General features: G+C 33.3%; 1 protein-coding gene across 2 annotated transcripts in view; it reads right to left on the bottom strand.

Moving 5' to 3' along the window:
* The window catches only part of dpr12 (defective proboscis extension response 12), a 214,707-nt gene that overhangs the window by 178,660 nt on the left and 11,498 nt on the right, over positions 1-24,549 (bottom strand). The window contains exon 1 of one of the 2 annotated variants that reach the window (XM_018448516.1): positions 18,387-18,597. The exons of the other annotated variant lie outside the window; for it this stretch is intronic. The gene's annotated coding sequence lies outside the window, so the exon portion shown is untranslated. Of the gene's footprint in view, positions 1-18,386; positions 18,598-24,549 lie in introns of those variants that run through there. 2 annotated transcript variants of the gene reach the window in all.

Below are 24,549 nucleotides of genomic sequence, written 5' to 3'. Positions count from 1 at the left end.
GGCTGCTGCAGCCTATTAAAAATGCTATGCCATATTTTACCATCTAATTTGCTGCAGCAGCCAATCTTTTTTTTCAGTGTAGCTCAGTATTAAAAGTTAATTTAATTCATCGTCAAATGTAGGTATCTCGCTCCCCTAAGCGAGAATATCGTGATAATTTTATTAAATCTTAATAAAAGATATATATGTATCAGGAACACGATGACATAATGTCGATCAATTGTTATTTTGAATGACCGTCCTAATTCTCAGCCAATCTAGATAAACGGTATTAACTCGCATCATTAATTTTTCAATAAGTTATGGTTTCTGTAGGTTGTAAATATTGATCGATCGATCGCCTAATGATGACGATCATCATTTGCAAGTACATTTAACCTATAATTACCACGCTGAAGCATACTCATTACGGCATATGATAATATCCTCATGCTTTATTAAATAAGCTTCGCCTCTAAAGATAGATAGAACATGAGTGTGTATATCTATATTACTAGGTATGTATTTTTAGAATAGGTCATCGTTTCTATATTATGTTCTATATAGGCATCAACTGTAATCTTTACGTTGCAATTAAGCTGTACATTAATGTCTCGGTTATTCTTAAAAGGTAATAAATATTGGCCAAGCAATTCTCTTTGAGAATTTCATATTAAGTCGTTGATGATACTTTATTCTTTTTCTCTCAACTCCCAAGTAAGTCTTAGAAGCGAGCTACTTAAAAGAAAAAAAAGTGATGCTTTTAAGAAAATTATTCCATGCCTTGAAGATATTCTCACACTATCGACGGCAGCATTGTTTCCAACGCTTCCTGGCATTAAGAGGGAAAAAAACTTGTGAACTTTGTCTTCAAGACTTTCAATGTGAAGAATGTATTTCGTTTTTATGCTATATGTATTTCAAACACTATCACAACTGTAGACTATAATTATCGCTTGATTAAAATATTGATCCTTTTAGTATTATCTGAATAGAATAAATAATTTATGAGAGAAAGAGAGAGGGAGAGAGAGAGAGAGAAATAAGTGTATGTAGAGAAATAAAACTCAAACAGAAATAAAACTCTTAACTATATGTGCCATTGTAATATCATTTAAAAATCTATTACTTTTGCTAGGGCCAATCATTTATCGATCGTCTATCGATTACACTGAAAGAAAAGATTGGTTGGCAGTAAATTAGATGGTAAAATATGGCATAGCATTTTTAATTGGTTGCAGCAGCTAATTTTTGGTTGCGTAAGCCAATCGAAATCCTACACTGATATTGCGGATAGGCTAACACAACCAAAAATTGACTGCAGCAACCAAAAATTGGCTATTGCAGCCAATTATTAAAAACTGCATAGCATTTTTAATTGGTTGCAGCAGCTAATTTTTGGTTGCGTAAGCCAATCGAAATCCTACACTGATATTGCGGATAGGCTAACACAACCAAAAATTGACTGCAGCAACCAAAAATTGGCTATTGCAGCCAATTATTAAAAACGCTATGCCTTATTTTACCATCTAATTTGCTGCAGCAGCCAATTTTTTTCTTTTAGTTTAGAGACCTAATCGGCAATAAATTTATATTCTCATTTATTATTCCTATCATATATTCTATTAATTATTCATTAAAATATGTATATTGATCTCCCGATTTTATTAAAAAAAGTCGCAATAGTATATCATTTTTAATTCACAATATATCGATATGCATTGTCGGTCAGTAATGCATATCAATTTTATCCGTCAATAAGTGCTGTATTAATTAATGAGAACTAATAATTTTGAGAGAGATGTGAAGAAAATAATAATAAATTATATTTTACGTAAAATAAAATATCATTTTTGCGATTAAATAAAAATGTAATGTAAAAATATAATTAATATATTTTTGTTAGAATATATTATGATAATTCATAAAATGAGATTCAAATTCAGATACTTAATGTCGCAACTTTTATTTCTGAATTATTTTCATGATAATAAGGAGTTTTTGCAATACCGTTTATCCGAGAAACGGTGAAAGCTAAGGTTAGGTTATTTTCTCCTTAACAACTAATTAAGAAAAGGATAACGTGACTTTATCGTTCACCGTATCTGAATTCATGTTATTGCAAAAACTCCTTAATACCCTGTACGTGCACAACTCTATGATTACTCCGAATAAAATTACTTGTTCTAGAACAGGTTTCGCTCTATCAAGTTCTTGCGACGTTGATGACGCGTAACTTTCAGGATATTCTAGTAAAGCTACTGAGAGATTGAAATACTTTTGGAAACATCCTTTTAAAAAAGCTCACCCTTTAATTTGCGTACCGTGTATTACGAGACACGACGAAGCTTTCTGGAACTTCTTTGTGATCCATCTAGTAGTTATCTTGTCGGTTGATAAAAAATACCGCGTCTTCCCTTTATGAAGTAAACTTAGCACAGCTGCAGATCGTTCGACTGATGACTCAGGACATTAAAGAGTCCTTCAGATAAGTTATCACAGGACGATTTTCCTTGCTCTATTTCGTTCCAGTTTTAAGAATTGGGATTGGATCGGATTATATTGATTGTATTCACTTTGCGCATAATCTAGTACGACATTGCACGCAGTATTAAATCGAGAAGTAATAACACAATTAGCGTTTTAAAGTAATTAACGATTGTTAATGTAATTAACATTAATGTTCGCAAAATGATTCCGAGAATATCTTAATCTGAATACCTTGTCAGAAAATTTATTTTATGATTATTTAATTGTCTTACGTGATAATTCTGCATCATTATTAATTCATACGCGAATACTAATCCGATTGTCGCTTAATTGCTACTGTGAATTTATTTCCAATGATATTCATGGCAAACATATCATCCACTAGGATACCTTTAGATAATAAAAAATTAGAATGACACAGATCTCTTCATCAAACCCAAAGCGAAATCTTCTCTACATTAAGGGATAAATAATATAATATTATTATAAGATCTGTGTCAGAGCTTTCCAATGGCATTACTATTAATATGTTATTATCAACAAATTTTATGATGGTTAGATTGAAGAAGCATGTTTTTTTTCGTTTCATAATAAACATCTTTTGCTCTTCCTTTTGCTTTACGCGATTTTTTCCTCCATAATGCGCGTTTTAAGTTCTCTCTCCGAGACGGAAGATTGAACGACTCTTCCTCGTATCGATCCACACCACCTTCGCTTCGGACCGCATTGTCATATACCGGGTGTGCACGCGGGAGCGGCCGTATCTAAAAGCTTACGTCGTTCCCGCCGGCTGTAGATATCGCGATATGGGAAAATTGAAATTTTACGACGACACCGCGAACGATTGTATGTGCCCTCTACCTGGGAACGTATGTTCCACGGACGAGAGATACCCTTATCCCTCCGTTGGAATTCGTTTTCTGACATTGGTTTGAACTTTCTTACTCGGCCTTGCTTGCACTGCACGTGCGAGCGAAATGGCTATCGTATTCTCCTACGTACACGGCATCCCCACGAGCACTTTTCACCTGATTTTTGATGCGCATAGATTGACGATTCGTAGAAAGTAGCCGATTTGACTTTGCAAAGAAAATATCTTTCGATTGAGCGAGATGTTATCTTGTTATGTTGCAATCTTATAGTGTAAGAATTTCTGCGATTAACAGAAATCATTAGAAAACGTTTTGCTATCACTAAAATAAAAAAATTCTTTGAGTTTTTAAATAATTTTTAATGTTGAACAATTTTTATTCTTGATTGTTAATTTTAATAAGATCCCTTTTTTAATTTCATAATTCTAAAAACAAAAAAAGTAAATCGTTTAACAATAGAAATCATTTAAAAAAGAATTCGAATTCTGATAATAGCAAAACGTTTTATGATTTTTTGATAAATTAATAAAAATTCTTAATTTATTTTTGTTTCTACGATTGCAAAATAAAAGATTTTGTTAAATTTAACAATTAGGAATTATATACGAATCATTAAAAACAGAATTTTCGGATTTCAATAACAGCAGTGTGTCTATTCACCTTATACGTAAGTACAGCTCGTAAAGCTGAAATATGACTTGATTCATCGTGCTTTAATGTTCCGCAAAGATTTGCCTCTAGTTAATGAGTAGGGGCTGCGCTGTCAGCGGCCGATAATATAAAAATAGTGAACACGTATTATCAACAGACCGTACGTCATCGATTGCGCTTTTTTTTCACACAATTATCTGCGCAGACGCGAGTTAATCTCTTAAGAGTAACCAACGAGATCAATCAACGCAATTTTATGACGACATACTTCAACATAGAATTCCTGCAATAATATTGGATGGTTTGGTACCATTCAACAAATGGTTATATTAAATAATTAAATAAAGGCCATGCGCGAGATGAGTTTGCCTCGCTACAGCAATTGTAACGTCAAAATTTAATTACAGCTACATGTCGCAGTTTATAGATCAGTAATTGCTGCTAATTTCGATCCTTTTGTGATATAGTTCAGAAAATCAACATCGCGATGAAAATTTGTGTAAGTATAAATATACAAGTCGTAATAAAATAATGTTTATATTCATAGTGACTATATATATATAAAATTAAATCTATGTAATTTTATTACGTTAATAAAGTATTACAATCATGAAATTATTATAAATTATATCTCAATCGAAATGCGATTGTCGAATTATAGCTAACAGCCCAAGCATACGATAGGCACATCCAATTGCCGCTCTTTTACGAACCATTGTACCTTCCTAGTATACGGAAATGAAAGATGTTAGGATATATGCAAAATAAGCAAATAGTCAACAAAGCAGACTAATTAACGCGAAGCCGACAGTAGCATATATATGATGTCTTATACAGAGTCTCTCCCTCAGCGTATGAGCAAAATAACTACTTAACGATCTTGCCGCCTGCCTGCGAGGCTGGACATGATGGAAAAGTTAGGTACCTCAGTGAAAACGAGGCGCTTCTGTCGTAAAGCTGCCTTAACAAATGCCACGTACAAAACTTTTCCTTCCCTCGTTGCGAACTCTGTGTACACGGCCATTTTCCAAGAGGAAAACTTCATGTTATCTTGACTTCGCCGCTGACCCCGATACACACTGCCTGCCTGCCCAGAATCGACGCTCGTGTCGTAAAGAATACAATTAAACTTGTAAAATTTGCTTTGGAACAATTTAACGAATGCTCGTAACATTAAACATCGAAATTTACCGTCTGTAAATTGCTGCCCACCTGTGACTAGAAACTCTGATTTTATCGGGAAGGTAATAGTTCCGACGATAGAGAAAGTTGTCGCACACGAGTTGCCGAAAATCTATTTTATCCTTCATTTTGTTCCTTTTATCGCGAGCGATTACTTTTTTCAATTTGGAAATTATATTTATGTGCTCTACGATATTTTTTTATACACCAATATATTTTAGTAAGATAAATATACATAAAACGATAGCTTCCAATTTTTTCGCGTATAAATAAAAATATAAACCTATAGATAGCCGTTATTTAAAAGTTTTATGTTACATTTGAATTCAATGTTGGTAATATTGTATCAATATTGAACAGTGCTCTCAACGAAATAACTAAAAATACTAGTAATGAATAACTAATGTTTTCGTATAAAATTGTGATATAAAACTGAAAAAAATTATTAATTTTTGTGAAAACGTAAATTAATTTTATGTGGCGTATGAAGACATATCGACATAGTTATCGTGAAAAACTTTATTATAAAAATAGAGCGCGACAAATCTAAGTTTTTTGATAAATAAATTACGAACATCGCAAATACATCGTATTACGAATAACTAAATGAATCGACGTTTTTAATGAGTAATAGCGCATTACGTATAAATGCGCTTATTATTCCGTCTACCAAACAAAATGCATAAACGTTATAATCTCGAAGAGATTATGTGTAGACTCGGAATATTGACGACGAACGCATTGCCGGGGGTGTATCGCGGTGATTGATATGGCAAACATTTGCCAGCATTCTTCAACAGTTACGCCGCGGCGGCTTGCTCGGTCAGAATGTGTCGGATTAATCTTGCCTCGCAAGATTAATGGATATTTAACATTTAGCCCGAGTTTCCCCGTGAATTTTCATGGCGTAAGTGATATATTCGACTCCGCGCCAAAGCTGGGCTTCTCTCATCCACCGTCAAACTTTTTTAACGAGACACGATGCGCGGTACCCAGCCAGGATGGTGGCGAGTTTAGCGGAAGTTGTTCTTAAGCAGGTCGCGATACGAACGAAATTTGCAAGCTCGACGGATGAAAACTGCGGCATCAATTACCCGTTGTTGAAAATGCTCGCGACATGAAATGAAATTTCGCGGACAGCGCCAGAGTCGAGAGACACCCTGCGGTATCAATTACGCACCGCTAAAAGTGTCACGCAGTGACGAGTGACTGGGTAATGGAAAAGTTTATCTCTTAAAGCGCGACCTAAAGCTAATGAAATATCGTTAGCAGACCCGTTCAAATCACACTCGCATCTGCGATTCGTTAAAATGTTAACTTGCCTCGGTGCAAAAAGAGATTAAGAGTCAGCGGTTCTCATCGATCAACTTTATTCAGATTACGATCGGTTATATTGCAAACACTGAATTATATTAAAACAGCGCAATGATACATGCGTTTAATAAACCACTGTTGTAGTTATTTAGTAGTTAAATCACGAACGGTAAATAATTGTTATGCTATGCAAAAATAAATAGCATTCGTTTTTTCGAAATGATAGGACACCACGGTGAGAGAAGCGATCAATGAACAAAACTAACGAAACATTTCAATGGTCATGAAATATGAATAATAAACATATCAATAACTGAACGTTATGGAATATCGTTTAAAAAATCAATTTTGTAGCTAAATAAAAACATCATTTTTATCACGTACTAACTTTTAAAGCAAAATAGAGTTTAGCTTTCTTGATTGTGTGTGTTGTCGAGTTCTCGCATGAAATAAATTTACCATTCATTTCAGAATTAATGTGAATTTATACGCGATTTGTTTTTTTCCTTTGTAAATTTCTATGAACGCGATTAAACAAACAAAAATCTGACGGCAGGCAATCCAATAAAAATGAGTGGTTCTAGCATTCATTGTGGAGTGAACATTAAAAAAAGGATGCATGAAGAAACTTAAGTACTTCGCGAACGCGTGAACGAATAATTTCAATGGTAAAATATGTGAAATGCGGAAATATACCAGATGATCGCCAAGTGTGGAATGCATCGGGCCATCATAAAGTACGGCAAACTCGCAATCAGATTGCTAATGACAAAAAGTCCGGCAGCACACACACTCGTGAAATTCGCTGCCCGCTGGGTTATACCGCGTATATTCTGCGTTTGAGCTACATTTATCGGCTAACCCCGGGGTTTATCGATGCGATTTCGTGGAAGGTTACTGCACCCGAATATCGTTTCGCACGATGTTTCGCTCGAGATAGGTAAACGGCAGATTACTCGAACGGTAAGGTATCATGTACGTTTAACTGCCAAATGGGAAAATCGAACACATACGATATACTTTCTTCGTATTATTTTTTATTTCTAAAAATTTTGATCAGGATTTTTCCGTGAAATTACAAAAGCATAATGTTTTATTTAAGAATATTTCAGTTTGGAAAAGATATTTAAATTGGTAAAATAAATGCGCATGCACCAATAATTCGATTGTTCTACAAACCTTCGACGTAAACCCTCGTTAATAGAAAATCAGCTTTAAAATCGTTTAAAGAACGTTCGTGAACGAAGCAAACATCCTACAATTTTGAAATTGGAACTTCATCCTTTAGACATGGAAAGTGAGTCCCTTGGGAGCTTTTCAATACACGCAAATCTCATATTTATCGCTAAACTGTCCGATAGAGTTTATCGATGCGATTTCATGCCGAGTTTCCCATGATGCGCATATCGCCCTCTGCGGTTTCGGCTGAGATAGGGAGAGGTGGGACTAGATAGATTAGGAGGTTAAATTAGTTCAATCAAGAGACCCGCCGGCGCAACGATGTGTAATTATGCGCCGGTGCAATCACGCATTCGCGGATTCTATGCACATACTCTCTCGGATCATTGATGTCGGAGAGCAATTGCGGTAACTGCAGCTAAACGAGGCGAAATATTCATAATTTATTTTTGTCGCAAGACACACGAAACTAAATTGGGTGATATGTGCATTTTTGTCTGCCTATTTATATTGATATGTAACAAAGTAGGTGTGAATTTAAGAGATCAATTAATATGTGACAAAATGCAATTAACAATATCATTTCTTTCATATATCTTCTCATTTATCTTCATTTGCTAAAATGGTGTTAGAGGTTTATTATTTTGCATTAAGCTTTGTATTCAATAAGGTTATAAAAGATCAAATTATTATATTTGAAAAGTTTTTTCCTAAATAACAAAAGAATGTATTTAGAAATATCCAAGAAGAATTTGATCTCGATTTTGCTGAGATTTTGTATTTAATTTTAATTAATATAATAAACTTTCTACATCAGAGTCTGTATGCAAAGTTGCGTATTCGCTTTCTGAAACATTGCTGTAATTTCCACATCTTCAACAATCCTAAAATCTCTAAAAGAGGGACATACACAAATATGTCTCCATGTATTAAATAAGGATATTTTATTAATTAAAACTCTGGAATAATTAGTCAACGAACTCATTTACTGCCAACCCAATTCATTGGATTCATCGTCACGGCTTTTGATGGATTATCAACGTCGTATGCTTCTTCTCACGGTGCTCCACTACTGAGATAGACAGACGGCAGTAGAGACGCAACCGTATTAAGGAATCGATAAGGAGTTTCAGCATGTTTGAAGCGACAAGATCCTACCAACATTTATCTCATGTAACACCTAAAGACTTTCTGCTTGAAAAACTTGATAAATGTTAAAGCGAATGAAACCACACGCTTTCAAAGAGAAGTCTTTAGCTTAATCTCTAGATCGAGAATGGAAGTTAGAAATCCTCCTCACAAATAACATTTTACTGCATTTGTTCTGTAATTAGGCATTTGTACCATATTGTGACGTGACTTTATGAATCTTTTTTAAATTAATAATTGAATTAATATTTTTCATTGAAATAGTATTTTATTATTGCTGTAATTATCATCACTGTGATCACATTTTGCTCTAAACATTTAAATCTATCGAAGTGAAAAAGAAATTAGAAATAAATAATGAAGCTTTTAGCTTTATTGCATTTAAGATTATTAGTCTATAATTTGTTAGTAGGGGAGACCGGGGTCAGTAAACTATAGGGGTAAGTAAAATAATCGAGGCTACGTTATAAACAAATCGCGCCAGACACGCGTAAACTCGTCTGAGCACGCAGCAGCGACTGCCGCTCAGTCTGCTGTAACATCTCGTTCCTAACACATCTATGATAGAAGTTACGCTACAATTTAAAAAAATCGTACACCTAAGTAAACATTTTTATTCTTAAAGTTTTTGTTTTACAATTGTATATAATTGTCTGAGATATTTTATTTCCATTTAGGTAGTAAGCATAGTTCTTACTTAATAAAGTCCAACAGATTTTTTTTGTTTATCTGGTTTTGTTGTCGTATACTGTTAATGTTTTTAAAAAATGAACGGATGGGGCTAATAGGCTAACCACAATACGAGGCTATATGATTAATTTAGTGACGACTCTGATAGTATCTACTCCCAAACTTCTTGAAATGAAATCTCGATACAAATTGATAGAAATCTTATCGTTCTCAATCATTCTCTATCAACTTTTTTTACCAGTAATAATAGTTAAATTACATGTATAAGAAATTTTTCATGCATATGTATAAATATGTATAAACATATATAATATGATAAATTATATACGTTTATGAACATTTATACATAAACATGTATAAATATTCATAAACATATATAATTATATATGAAACATATCCATATATGTTCATACATCCTTCTTTCTTTTGTAAAATTATTTTTAAGTGTAATAGAAGTAATAATAATAATGTGAAAATATTAAGAATAATTAAAAGTATAATTTTGTGAACATGCGTGTGGATACTCTAAATGCATAAAGGGTAACTGGTCCCGGGGCTAGTTAAATCAGATGGAATGCATTAGAAAAATGCATTTTTTTTCATAGTAATTATCAGTTTTCCCTTATTATTAAAATATTATTAGAAAGTCAAATGTATGTAGTAACTGGCGTACAATTCATTTTTTCGATAAGTCTCTTAATTTCGTCTATAAAAATTCGAAACTAAAAAATGAGTCTACTATCCCCGGTCTCCCCTATACTATTTACGTACACATTCGCTTTGTATCCAATTAAATTTGTGATTTATTTAATGTTGCATTTGAGTACGTTTGTATTAACAATTTTGATGCGGTATAAAAGTACTTAATTTTATTAAAAGCTTAATAAAAGCATATAATTCTATTTTTTATATATATAATATGTATATATATATACCTATATATTTTTTAGCTTTTTGATGTCATACATAACATAATCGTTTTGTACTATGGTTTTTTGAAGCAAGGAAGTTTTTCCATTAAAAAAATATTCTCAAATCACGTTCAATATTATCCCTGCATCCTACGGAAAAATTATTAAAAATTATTATAATAATTGTGTGTGGTTTATCAATTCATCACTAAATCAAGCATATACGGTGATTTGTTCAAGTAGCTATTGTTAATCGTATTGATTGTACCTACGTTCTATTAACACAACTTCAATTACGTGTCTGACAACGCTTGCGGTTTCTTGGACAGTATCCCGACGTGAAATACACAGGCGCACGTATGTCATCGGCACATCGAATGAAGGAGACTCAGGATTTCAGGATGTCGGAGACAATGAGAAACGACGTTATGAGACCTGGTAAACATTTATCCTACATACGATGTGGTCCGTAGGTACTTCATTGCCCGAAACTGGTTGCTGCGCTATAATACATGTCTGCCTCCTAGCTAGCGCTCGCTCTTACACTAGCAGCTCCGGTGAACGCAAATGTTTGTCGAGTATGTTGTGCTTTATGAACATGGATTTCACTATACTACTATAGCGTTGTAACAAATTCACCCAAATTCGAGTATTATGCGTATATGCGCATATGTAGGTATATGTGATCGCTATTACCGAGACATTACTATTCCAAATGGGATACATTCGAATTTAATTCGCGATGAGCAATCTGAAATTGCGGTAATCAAAATTTCGTTGCTTCGTATCTGTGCCGTCCGTAGACATGCACGACACAATTGCTAGGAACTGAGATCTGATAATGGTTATACCGATTCACCTGCCTATAATTGCATTGATACATTTGTAGCTTATGACTTTATCGATCGTGCGGTATGCGTAATGTGTCGTAGTAAAATGATGGTACGTTGTTTACGAATGCTAATGGGCTGTTAAATACAATGTTATCATTCATGGATCTCGACCTGTTATCATGTATTGACGTAATCATTTGAAGTATTGATCCTTCTCGTAGCTGACCTCAATCTCGTTATTAAAATGTTTTTATTCGTTCAGAAACGATAATTTGTTGAAATATTTATACAAACGTCTCTTTATTATAAATAAAGATAGATGCATGCAATATTTAGTTTATGTTGTAGTCTGTTCGTTATATATCTTGTATTTTTAGAAATATGACAGAAATAGAAAGTGACTGCCAAGCATTCTGAAGATGAAGAACAGCATCATTCAAATAAGTCTGCTGATCAAAGGATTCTGAGAGAAGTAGAGAAACGAAAGGAATAATTTCAAGTACTTCTAGAATATTTAAGCTTCAATGTACAGCAATACCAAACTAACAATTATGCCCTTTACGTTAATTAACATGAAAATTAAGTAGTACTTCTATAGAAGAAAACAAGTTCTTTCGATAAAAATTAATTAACTGCGAAATATTGACGTTGGGAAGAATTTTTATTAAATAATCTTTACACATTTCAAGTACAAATGTGACATTAAAAAATATGACGTCGCAAAAACCACGGGATGATCTACTATACTCATTTATTTTAATCCGCTCATAGAATCCCATTAACGACGGCGAACGTCAATTCCGGGACTTCATCCGTCCTGTGTCGTTCTAGATACCCCGAAACGACATCTGGAACGACATGCCTCTGTTCGAGGATTCACGTCATTCATCGCTTTGTTGATACCATTTGTTCTTGGCAGTGCATATTCCCAGTTTTATCGATGCGAGCTACGAATGCATCTGTCTTCGATATGCGTCTTGCCGGTGCAATTTGCGTTGACCGCACGCTTCTCGCTTCTCGAAGCAACATTTGCGAATCTAATATCCACTTTGAACACTCCAAAGTACAATGCACAAATGTGAACTGATTCTTAGAACAAGGTTCTAAGAATCAGTTAGAATGAGAGAGAGAGAGAGAGAGAGAGAGAGAGAGAGAGAGAGAGAGAGAGAGAGAGACAGACACACGTCTCACTAAAGCCCATTCTACAATTACGGGCGGTTCACTGCCAGTGTTGAAACTATATATACAGTATACGTTACGTGTGCTATAGATTTTCAGCAATGAATATCGGAAAGCACCTTACGTAAGCGTAGTTGTAAATGGTTGCAATAGTTGTAAAAATTGACTAATCACATTCAAAAATGAGAGTTATGATTAGTTAATTCTTACAACTACAACCACTTACAACTTACAACTACACTTATGCAATTGTAGAATGGACTTAATACACCGGTTTTCGCCTCAATATTAAGTAAAAGCACTTAATAAATTGCAATAATTGTGTGTTTGTAAACTTAAATTTTAAAAACAATTTTTTATCGTGTCAAGTTCATAATAATCTTATTCGGATAGATCATATCATATTTGATTTTTATTATGATTTACCATATTATATTATGATCTTAATGCGATTAAAAATTTTGCTTATAATTTACATTTTAGTTTATAAACACACAATTATAGCAATATATATACATAATAAATATTATATATACTGTAACATATACAATATGTTTGTTGCGTCATGTTATGTCAATAATAATAATACTATATATATGTATAATAATGCAGTAATAAAACGCTTTCTTAATTTTTTTCTTGTATTCTTTGAGAAAATACGTCCACAGCATATCCTTTATTCTGATTAGTTGCCAGCATATATTTGTTGACATTCACGGATTAGACTCGGGATTACCCTGTACATACGGTGGTACAGAGCTTGTAACGGATTTGCTGTACGGGGAACAGCTCACCTTCCTCTTCCACCAGAGAAGAGATGGATATGGGAATAAGCGTACAGAAGAACGCATAGGAGTAGGAAAAAAGGAATGAGAATCTCGGGGTAATGGCAGCATAGAAATCAGTGGCAGAAATGGCTCAGCTTATTTCTCTGGAGGATGTACGCCGCCGATATATGTTGGCAGTGAGAGAGGATAGAGCAAAGAAGAGTGCTCGAGAGCGAGAGCGACAGGGACAAGACGTTGCCTGCTGCAAAAAAAAAATTGGGAGGCTTTAAAAATTTCACACTCTCGGCCTCATCCGATTCTCGAATCGCACTCGCTGGTGATTTTTCCCCTCTCGTTTCCCTCGGGCGCAGCAGCTTTACCATTCCGTCTTGCACACAATTTCGCCCTGGCCCTCTTTCCTACGGCGCGTTTCTTGATACCTCGTTTATTTCATAATAATACCCCCGCGGCAATTAGCTGCATGGCCTCGCCCACTCGCCTTTAAACACGCCGTCGTTGTATTTTATTCCAATAGTAAATAGTTTGTCGACATACACACACACACATAGTTTGCCCGTTTCTTTCGCTCCCGTTACATTCTTATTCTTCCCGGGCAATCTGATCTATAATAGCATCCACGTCCCATTCTTTTTATTATCGCTTCTGATTGATATTAATACTTCGAATAATTAATCGTTCAAGTTTGCCTCGTTTCAATCTACCGATATTATTCTCTTCTCAAGACAATAGTCGGACGTATGATAAATAGTCTGGAAAGCTAATTATATTATCACAATCTCTGACACATAAATCTAATTTATGAGATATTTTTTTATATAATATTATATCTGTCATAATATCATACGGTTCTTTACACGGTAATTGGCATTATTTTACGTAATTTATAATTGTCAATTATAATATTATTTATCTGTTGTAACGTTATACAAAGACAATAATAATAACGATATAAAATGGAAATAATATTTCGGATGCTGAATATATTCATGTAATTGTCTTGTTACTTTTGCATTGTTTAATATATGTGTTGATATACATGTGTTGATATAAGAAAATAATAAATATGTTTTTTCAATCAAGTTCTTTCCCGCTTTCGATTCGTTTAAAGTAAGGCTCCTTCAAGCAACGCAGTGCATCCTATTTAGATTTCTTCGCCAATAATCCCCGGATTATCTCAAGTTGTATCTCTTTCCAAGTTCAATCGTAACTCAATCCCCTCGAAAATAATAAATAGTTCGACTTTCTCGGAACCTTTCACAGAAATTCAATGTTATTTTCTCTTGGTCGCCTTCGGTACATTGCATCGCAGGCGTCGATACTCGTTGCAGACGAATCAGTATAGTTCAGCGTACAGATAGATCGTACAGAAAACTCGCAAGAAGATTTTCCTTCGGGCTTCTCGTCGATGTTAGTTTCGCACGATTTCAGTTGCTTTTCGTGTTTGTTTATATAGGAGGAAGTTACAAGTCAAAGTTACGAGATAACGGAAACAATTAAGCATTAACGGTACGACAGTGATTGGTACTAAATATTTTGAGATCTTTTGGCACTTATTGTATTAAATTTTAACGAAAGCTCTGTTAATTCTTTCTTTAATGCTATTTTAAATTTCAATAATAATTCGTTAAGGCCGTATTAAGTTTAATAACGTATACATGTTTTACAATTTCGATCGTCCATTGTATGTACGTTATGTTTACGTTAAACATTACGTTATATTAAACTCAATAGCGTTGCCCGTCGTCTAAACGAAATTTAATCGGTCGTTCATTTAACTACGATTAATAGAACAAATTGGATTTTATTTCCGACTGTTCATCAAGATTTCATGTCAAACTATTTAATTGACTGCACGGAAATGTTTTTGAAGCATATGATTTTAAAGATATATTGAATATTATATTGACAGTTAAAGATTAATAAAATTTATAAAAAGTTTTCTAAAATTTGTATTTTACGTCTTAAAATCATGATGTGTTTATAAATTTTCTTGCCTTACAAAAATGTAATACTTTAAGGTAGTGATTAATTATCTACTTTGAGTATTAAAAACACTGTTGTTCAGTACTCTTAATAAGTAACTTTCTGCATTAAATTAACTAATGTTAAATTGAATTTCTGTAAAAGTTTTCAAAACATTTGAATCTTCAGTATTAAATGTTTTATGATTACTTAGAAACAAGTGATATAAAGGACATAGCGAAATAAGCATGTGAAATATGTTCTCAAATAATAGAGCTCAAATTAGTATCATTAGTTGGCATCCTTGAGATATAAAACTTCCCCCAAAATTAGCCTTGAAATTGCATTTATGGTGGGAGTTATGGAGGGAAAAAGTGAAATAAGAAAAGTGGTTTTTCCGCTATGCTTACTCCGCTATGCCCTGTGTTATAATGTATAAGGATAAAATATGTATCTTAAATCTACAGAAAAATTCAAATCTTCAACATAAAATTTTAGAATTCTATCAATACGCTTGTGCAAATTTAAAAAAATGTTCTGCATAAAACAAATAGTGGAAATTACATCGATAACTAATTCACTCGATACCCATATTATATAACAGTGTCGTTTCAAGAGAAATCTGTGTTATAAAAAAAAATCGTGATTACTTCTTTAAAATAGAAGAAATCATTTAGGAGAACATCACACCGTATAGCAACTAGATTTCCGAAAATCAAAATTACTTTAACCTTTTAATAGGCCGCGGTAAATTTTCTTCTCACGAACTTCTACGATTTATTAAGGTTACGAAAAAGAACGAGCATACACATCGGAAGTTGGCGATCAGCCAACACTGAGTAAAGTAGAGATCGCGAGTGGTGGATTAGAACTTGGGGTACAATGAATGTTTAAACATTTTTCAGTATACCTCCTACGGTTGAAATTGCGCTATAAATTAATCCGTAAAGATCCGCAATACAAAACACGAATTATTTCAAGCTATGTTAACCGCATGTTCTTTATTCTTGCATGTACCCTTTCGTAAATATTTTTACCAAATTTGACAAATTAGTTTCTTGTCAAAGAAAATTAAATATAGAATTATATACATATATATATATAAGCGATTAAACACATCTAAAAATATTCACTAAGTTTGAGAAAGTTGAATATAAATGGCAAGATTGAATTAACATTTTTACACAAATTGATTATTATATAATTTTTTTCGCAAAGTAATAAATTTAACTAAATAAAGTTCATGTGAAATTTAACACAATAAAGAGTAAATGATTTTTTATACATGTCAATATCTAATTAGATAATAAAATATTATACTGCAATTGAATTTTATAAATTTTAACTCAAATTTTAATTAAAAAGGATGTTTATAGTTAAATTATTAAACACATTAAGCGAAAGTTTATACAAAAAACGTTTGTTTTTATTAAAAATTCCACTCTATATGTGATGATAAAAAAATTTTTTAAATATGTGAATAAAAGAAAATAATTTAATAGATAATACTATCTCTCTTGAAAAAGTGGCATTTATATCTTTTTCAGAAATGGCATGTTTTTGTATTTTATATTTCAAATAAAACAATTTAATTACTTTAATATATAAAAGCACTTATTTAAAGATAATTAAACAGATAACAGATAAATAGGTAAACAGCGACGTAAAAACAGAATATTGAAAAGGCCTTATTTGAAATTTACCAATAATTTTATAGGTTAAACATGTAAATAATTTAGCACGAGATATTGATAATTTCTATAGTACATTCGTGAGAGGAGCATCGAGTTTCTTCGTGGTGGACTTTCGATGCAGCGGGATGCGGTAAGTATATCCACCCCAGAATAGGTCGGAGAGAATACCATAGCAGGAAGTAGAATAGGGATTACGAAGAGCTGAATATTTCATTACGGAGCCTGCATGGAAACTTGCGGAATGATAATACTTTATCAGGACAAGCTCTCCCGCGGTCTTCCTATCCTACTATTCTGTCCCTTCCTTTTTCTGCCCCTTCCTCGGCAGAGAAGAAGGATTATTCTTAACGAGAGAGAGAGAATATTTTGCACTTTCTAGCGCGACCACTCCCGTGACCGCAATAATGAGCAAGTATAATGAAAATGGCGTATTTAATAGCCTCGCATATTTCCATACGTTGCTTAAGTAGAATATTTATTAGTATTATCACCAGCGTGGGATCGTAAATTAAATTAACTTTTTCTTAATAACGCACAATTTTAAATATGTAGCTAACTACTGTTAATGTGTTTTCTTACTTTTAGAACAAACATACTTCTTCATCTAAAAAAAATAAGGATAAATAATTTTGTACTATCTTCAAAATTGTACCATAAATATAATTTATCTTAATATAATTTAAAAATCAATATGGTTTTTACTCTTTCCTCCAAATAATCCAATATTGGTAACATACAATTAGATTATATTATATAAATCTAAAATTATTTTTAAATTAAATTCCTTAATTTAGACAATAACTATTTAATCAACTTGACTCCGTCTGCTAACTATATTTACAGAAAATTTAATCATAATTTTTATTAAACATCTCCGAAAATATTTTGAAGTTTCTACATCGAGTCAGGAGATATTTATTCCTTGATTTCATCAATTTACAGGACATAATATTTATGGATTGCAATACATTAACTCTAATCTCTGAACGGTTTAATCTATTGAGATAAACACATAAGCCGTATGAAAGTAGTATGGAATTTTCTACATTTCCCTCGATACTGCGTGCAAATTTTCGCGATTGTGCAAATACAAAATTTTTCTATTCTTCGTTAGCATAGAGAACACTTCTGATCAATAAAAATAGCGACCGAACCTGAATTAATGACAAGATCCCATGGGAAAGATATTCGATCGTATACTATATATACGATATCCTTACACTCGGCGACGCTGCGGTCTAAAAGCAAAAGAAAAAAAAAGGACAGGCAGGAAAAAAGATATTGTGGAAGGAGCGTCTCTCGATGCGAGGCGGATTGCTCTCTGAGATGGAATTGCTCGACAGAGACCCTTCGCAATAACTGGTGGCTTCTCGTTTTTTTGCTTCGTCCGGTCAGGCGGCCGTTCTCCGCTCGTTGCTTTTGATAACTTTATCCAACATGGTTGGCCGTATGTACCATCCCGCTACGATGGCACGTATCGTTCTGTCACGATTTATCATTGATCCGCATATACCTGTAACAATACTCTAGCAAGTCTACCGCCAATACGAGAAACACGTGCACACTGGGCGTACCGGAACGAACTTTCTCTACGGACCGCGAACTACGGCGCGAACTTGCCGAAACCGATCGTAACTCGAACGTTCGAATTGTTCAGAATTATTTTCCGCGGCGTACAATGCGGCACGTAGGTGGTGCACACGAAATTGAAATCAATCAGGAAGATAGTACGAGTGTGTCTTAATTCTTCCAAGTGTGAGTGTATTTGTATTGATATCTATTCGCGCGGCATAGTATAGGTATGATATTTGTACTTCAATAAATCAAGAGAGAAAAAGTAGATGTAAAAAAGGTAGATATAAGGAAGATAGTACGAACGTGTATCTTGCAAATATTTGTACTCGGGTATCTATTCGTGCATATTATGTATACACGATATTTATGTTCCGATAAATCAAGAGGAAAAAAGAAAATTAATGCAAAAACAGAATTTAATTACTAGGAATATAAGATAGTAACTCTCTAGAGAAAGAATTTATTCCATGTCACTATGTAGTTAAACATATTACGTTTGGCAATATGTTTGCCTTCAAATATATGTATCTATTTCGTTATTAAGCGACTTAGGCGAAACAAATAGTTACACTGAGAAAAATTTCATGGTTGAAAATGAATAAACTAGAAGATTCTGATTATATCAGTCAGAATTCTAGTTATAAAATTAGAATTATAATAGAAGAGAATTCTTTTTTGCTTCAAACAGAAAATTGTGATTTGTCTATTTTCAATCAAAATTGCAATTAATGCAACCAGACTCTTTTTCCATCAAGCGACACGCTTTGAGAAATAAGATTTACACGTTTTGCGATTTGCAAACTTGAATAAAAACCTGATCCCCTTACCGGCGTCTTGTGCTCAAAGTATACGCTAAGAAACGGGTCTTGAGGAGTACGTTAGTTGGATATTATTCGCCGAGCGACAAAGTGGAAGTTTCAACATACCACAGGTTAGTTTCATATGGGAATACAGAAAAGGTCTTACGGTCGGATTAAAGGATTGCGTCGTTGCCGCACCGGCCGTGGCGGATTGGCGGGTTCTTGAACGGAGATGAATGAAGGTGCGGACCGCTTGGGTTGTATGTCTTTGCCAGGCATAGCGGCGAGTCATTTGAAACACGGAATGCCACTTACTTCTGTAGTAGCTTCCATCTTGTAAAATGTATGTACCGGCTGCGGTCAAAATGGCGGTGCAACTTCGCTCGCGAAACGATTTTTCGTGGAAAAACAAGTAAGAAAAAAAATAAAGTCTCGAAAACGAGCGTTTTGGATGAGAAAGCACTCTGATAAAATCTATTACTTGATCGATCAGTTATACTTTTGCACTTTAAAAGAACTGATTATTTTGAAATAAATATACAGGATAGATGGAACCTCATTTCAAAAAAGGGATTGATATTTCACTTCTTCGGAGTAAATCTCATTCTAAAATCTCACTTTAAAAAGAGTGAAAATCTGCTACTCTTGAACAAGAGTGGCTGTATTATTCTCTCGCACTCTCGTACACTCTTTTTTCAAGACTGGCTCAATTTTCAGTCTCTTCGAGTAAGATTTCATTCCACGAGATTTAGAGAGTATACAAATTTTTTACTCAGATTTTTCATTCAGATTTTTCATTTACATATTTGCAATTGCTTTGTGCGGTTACATTTCCGGCAGCAATTTGTATTCCTTGCATACATATGTGAATCTGATTATGATATTGTAGCATTCTCCACATTCATCATCATACGCACATAGCTGTGCAAAACAGGCGTTGCTATCGCAGATTAAAAAAACGCGTAACCACGCAGAAGCAATTCACAGGCTCGGAAGGGGTGAAGCCTGGCATTGCGCTAGAAAGAAGATCTAACACCGAAACTCTGCTCGGCTAATATAGTATCTTTTTTTCCTCCGTGGATTCGACCTGCTAGTAATTGGAAAGTGACCTAATTGTATGTTAGTCCCACTATTACGTAACGCACAGACAAGGTAACAAAATGAAAGTGGTATATAAATGAAAGTGGTAATAAAATTTTGTAAAAATAATAAGATAAATTATAAAAATCAAAATCTTTAACTCATTTCCTTGGAAACGCGATATATATTATGAAACGCAAATCGTATTATAAAAATACGTCAAAAGAGTATGTGTAATCTGATAAATAAGCACGATATTTTAAAAATTAGAAGAATTTTTTATTATAAGTTTTAATATTTGAAATATATATATATATAAACTTTTTTCGATGAATTTTAGAATACGATTTATACAAAAATATCGAAGAAAGTATCTTATTTTATTTTATTATTGTACCATGTTCGTTTGCAAAACATTTACTTGTCAAATAAAAATAGTGAACTAAATCTAAAATAATTTTTATCTTTTATTTTGATAGATTATAATTCCCGTGGCTTTGGTACCGTGTGACAGATTTGTATGTCATGTTCGCAAAATATCGTGGTTATTGCTGACATTTAAAAAAAATATTTTGACATTTTACATAAAAAAGACCTATCATCTAACACTTTTTTTAGTCAAACCAGATGTATATCTATTAACTGGTCAAACTGTTGTCCATTGTTTGTTGTTGCAAGTTGTGAAAATTGCATATAACTTTAAAGATTCGCTTAATCACGCGATGTCATGAACACGAAGATATGTCACTTTTGACGCAAACATGATTAAGAGCGGGTGTATCATTAATATTGCCTGAGAAAAAGTTTATACATTTGAGCTCTGTTAATTACTCATATAAATATGATGTATTAAGCAACCGACAGTTGCTCATAAATCAGAATCATAATTAACATTAGACATTAAGTTGATATTTTCACGGTACATGTGCAAATAAAGATGGCGATCAAAGGTAGAGAGAAAAAGAAAAAGTTGGCTATTCAATATTTATAGTAATTAATAAGAATGAAATACCGAGACAGACAAATACATAGAACATTTCATCCTTCAGCAAGGTATTCATAATTAAAACTGTAACATTAAAAGAAAATTTCAAAACAAACTTGCCGTAACAAAAGCATAATACTCACTTCAAGATATTTTCTTTCCCCAAACGTGTTCTAAAATAAGATAGGCATATTTACTTTCATAAAATGTAAGTGCTATCTTAGGATGAATATAAGCTTTATAGCTTTCTTCATTTTTATACGTTTTATTGAAGCAGTAAATTTAATAGTGATTAGAACAAAATTTACAAAAATATAAAACTTTATGAATTATATTCTCAAGCTCATATTCAGCTTTGACTATGAATAAGATAAGATCTTTGTGCGGCTTGTAAGTCCAAAGTTTATAACGAGAACTTTTTGTGAGCTTAGTTATAAGATATTCATACGACAAGCTTAGTTGCACAGTAAAAACTTAATATGATCTTCATACTCTTAATATTGGTTTTGCTACAATTCAGCTTTAAAAAAAGAGACAAACTGATTTATTTAATAAAAAAAAAGGTTTTCCCCAGCAACTGATAGAACTAATACAAAAATAAAATAAGATTAAAGCTTTGCCACATCTTGATTATACGGAAAACTCAAGATTAGATTATGAAATTAAAAATAATTCAAAAAGCGTCAAAGCATTAAAATTCTTTTATAAAGTATTTCGCCCATTTTAGGCTAACCGCGTAAGTACAGTTATCAATTGTATACTATTTTATAGATAATACAAGAAATATTAAAAATTAAATAGTTTTAGATACTAAAACCTCTGTCGAAAGCAGTTATAATCTTTTTAAGATGTCGCTGTACTTTGGTAATCCATTACCAAAGCTACTGAAGTTGAGAGAAATATGTCATTATTATCCTCCTCAGAAGATATTCTGTTCTCAATAAGATATATTTAAACAGTCTAGATATCAAATGAATGTCATAAAGTGAACACAGCCATTTACAGTCGGGCATCATTTTTATATGTGCACTGTACCGTCACTACGAGGTGGTGTCCTAGACATAGAAATAAATCGAGGGGATGGATAAAAAAAGGGTCTAAAAATATTTTTAACCATATAATAAAAGATCGACTATCAGTCGATCAAAAGCAAGCATAAATAGCAAAATTAATGTATCTCACATATCACATTGATGAGATTCTAATTAATACTGATTTGCAGCTATTTTATATAGCTGTTGGCACTTATATAGTTTTAATCTATGTTTTAATTATACTACATCCTGGCTGAGGTAATATTTTTCGCAATAAGTTCTTTACAGAATTAATTTAGGGGGGATCATTTCATATAGAAATGTCCGAATGTCTCAGCTCTTCATCATATTTTTATTATTAGATCTCAGATCGATTGTGGTTAATGTCCGAATGTTTCGGTATACAGTCACATCTGAGATAATTAAAATTTAAATTAAGAATATATATTGTATTCATAACATTTAACTTTGACCGATTTTTGGCGCTCTCTGTCGTATGTATGTTGTACATTTACACGGTCGGATCTTATTTCTTATTTAATTATACTCTATACTTTGACGTACACGACTGTATGTCCAAATTTACCTTACATAAAATAGATAAAGTTCTTTTGTTATGTCCAACTTTTATTAAATCTTGATTATAAATATCAATATAAACGTGGATTTTTCAAGAAATAAAAATATTTGCCATCGTCTCACAATTTATGCAATTTAATCAGATGTCATTTTGACTTCGATGCAAAGCTAATAATAAACACGAGTGATGCCTCGATAAGAGTTGAGGCAAGCGAATAATTTCAATCTCCGTGCATCAAATACTTTTTTCTCGATTTCATATGAAAAGATGTCTTGAATAACACGCCAGCATCCGTAGACTACGCAATCTGTCGTCGGTCGTCTTGTGCCCTTAGGGCACACGATACATTACCCTCTGTCACCCAGTGGTAGGACGATCTCACGAGAAGACAGCTTGTCGGGATAGGATGAGGGCGGCGTGAGAGAGACACGCAATTTGGCCTATCGTAAGTGCACGACGGCGTGCACTTTCCATTTAGCTTTCTCATACGAGTTTTGATTACCTCTCCCCCTTCGTGGTTAAAACATAGCTCACAGAAAGTTTTTCATGAAGATTGAGGGGAAAAAAAAGAGGGCAATCGCAATAGCTGGTGTGTCGCCTACAGCAACGTGTAGTGTCAATTCGAAATTAATGCCACGAAAAAGAAAAGTCAGCTGCTCAGTACCTCGACCTTCATTTTGTACTCTCCACGAAAGTCATTTTCTTAGTTTCTAACAAAGGAAGCGAAGTTTTAAAGAGCGGAAACACGGCAACGTTTAGAATAGTTAATCTTGCAACTGCATCGCGTACAACAGCAAAATTGTGGTATGTTTTTAGTATACAAAATTCGGTACTAATAATCTCTCTACTCAAATAATTTTATGTAATTATTTAATTAAATTGGCTTTAATTTTGAAAATCTCTCTCATACGTTGTAATTAATTAATAATATTTCATAAGTAGAATGTCATAATAAATAAATAAATGTATAATCAATTTTAAACCATATTAACATGTTTCATATCTGCAGTATCTCTCATAAATTTGGAATATAATTTTGGCAGAAAATATGGATTTAAAAAGTATTGTACATTACTGTATTATACATTACATTGCTGTATTTCCCAACACTCTATCGTACAATATAAATTTTTTACACTGCTATTATTATTCACAGGTATTTTAATTTTTTCACATTTATAAACTTGTTATTAACATTTTATGCATAAAGATATTTTCGCTGTGTAGGTTGCACATAACATAGATAAAACATTTGTCCACATCATTTATATGTATATATAATTTAACAATTTATGCTCTATTACTCTTATTAACCCTGGAATTATGTGGTTCATAACGTTTTCACTAACGACGATATGATAGGATATAATTTCGCGACTCGACAAAACTTTCCCAATGATATACGGAACAAAAACGAGCTATTCCTAACTTGGAAAAGTAACATTTCTCAAGCCAGGCCCTCCCTCAACGAACGGGGTAGGCGCGCCAGACACGTACCCTTCCCTCTCGGTCACTACTCGAGATGATGAACGACATCGGCCATAAAAAACCAATTTCAGGATCAGCTGCGTCTAGGACAAGTGATTACCGGGTCCGGTTGCAATTCGTCGAAAAGATTTGAG

This window comes from Mycetomoellerius zeteki, unplaced genomic scaffold, assembly GCF_001594055.1.
Source record: "Mycetomoellerius zeteki isolate Tzet28-1 unplaced genomic scaffold, Tzet1.0 scaffold221, whole genome shotgun sequence".
NCBI lineage: Eukaryota > Metazoa > Arthropoda > Insecta > Hymenoptera > Formicidae > Mycetomoellerius > Mycetomoellerius zeteki.
Note: the sequence above shows the minus strand (reverse complement) of the source record. Positions and strands in the feature narration are given on the sequence as shown.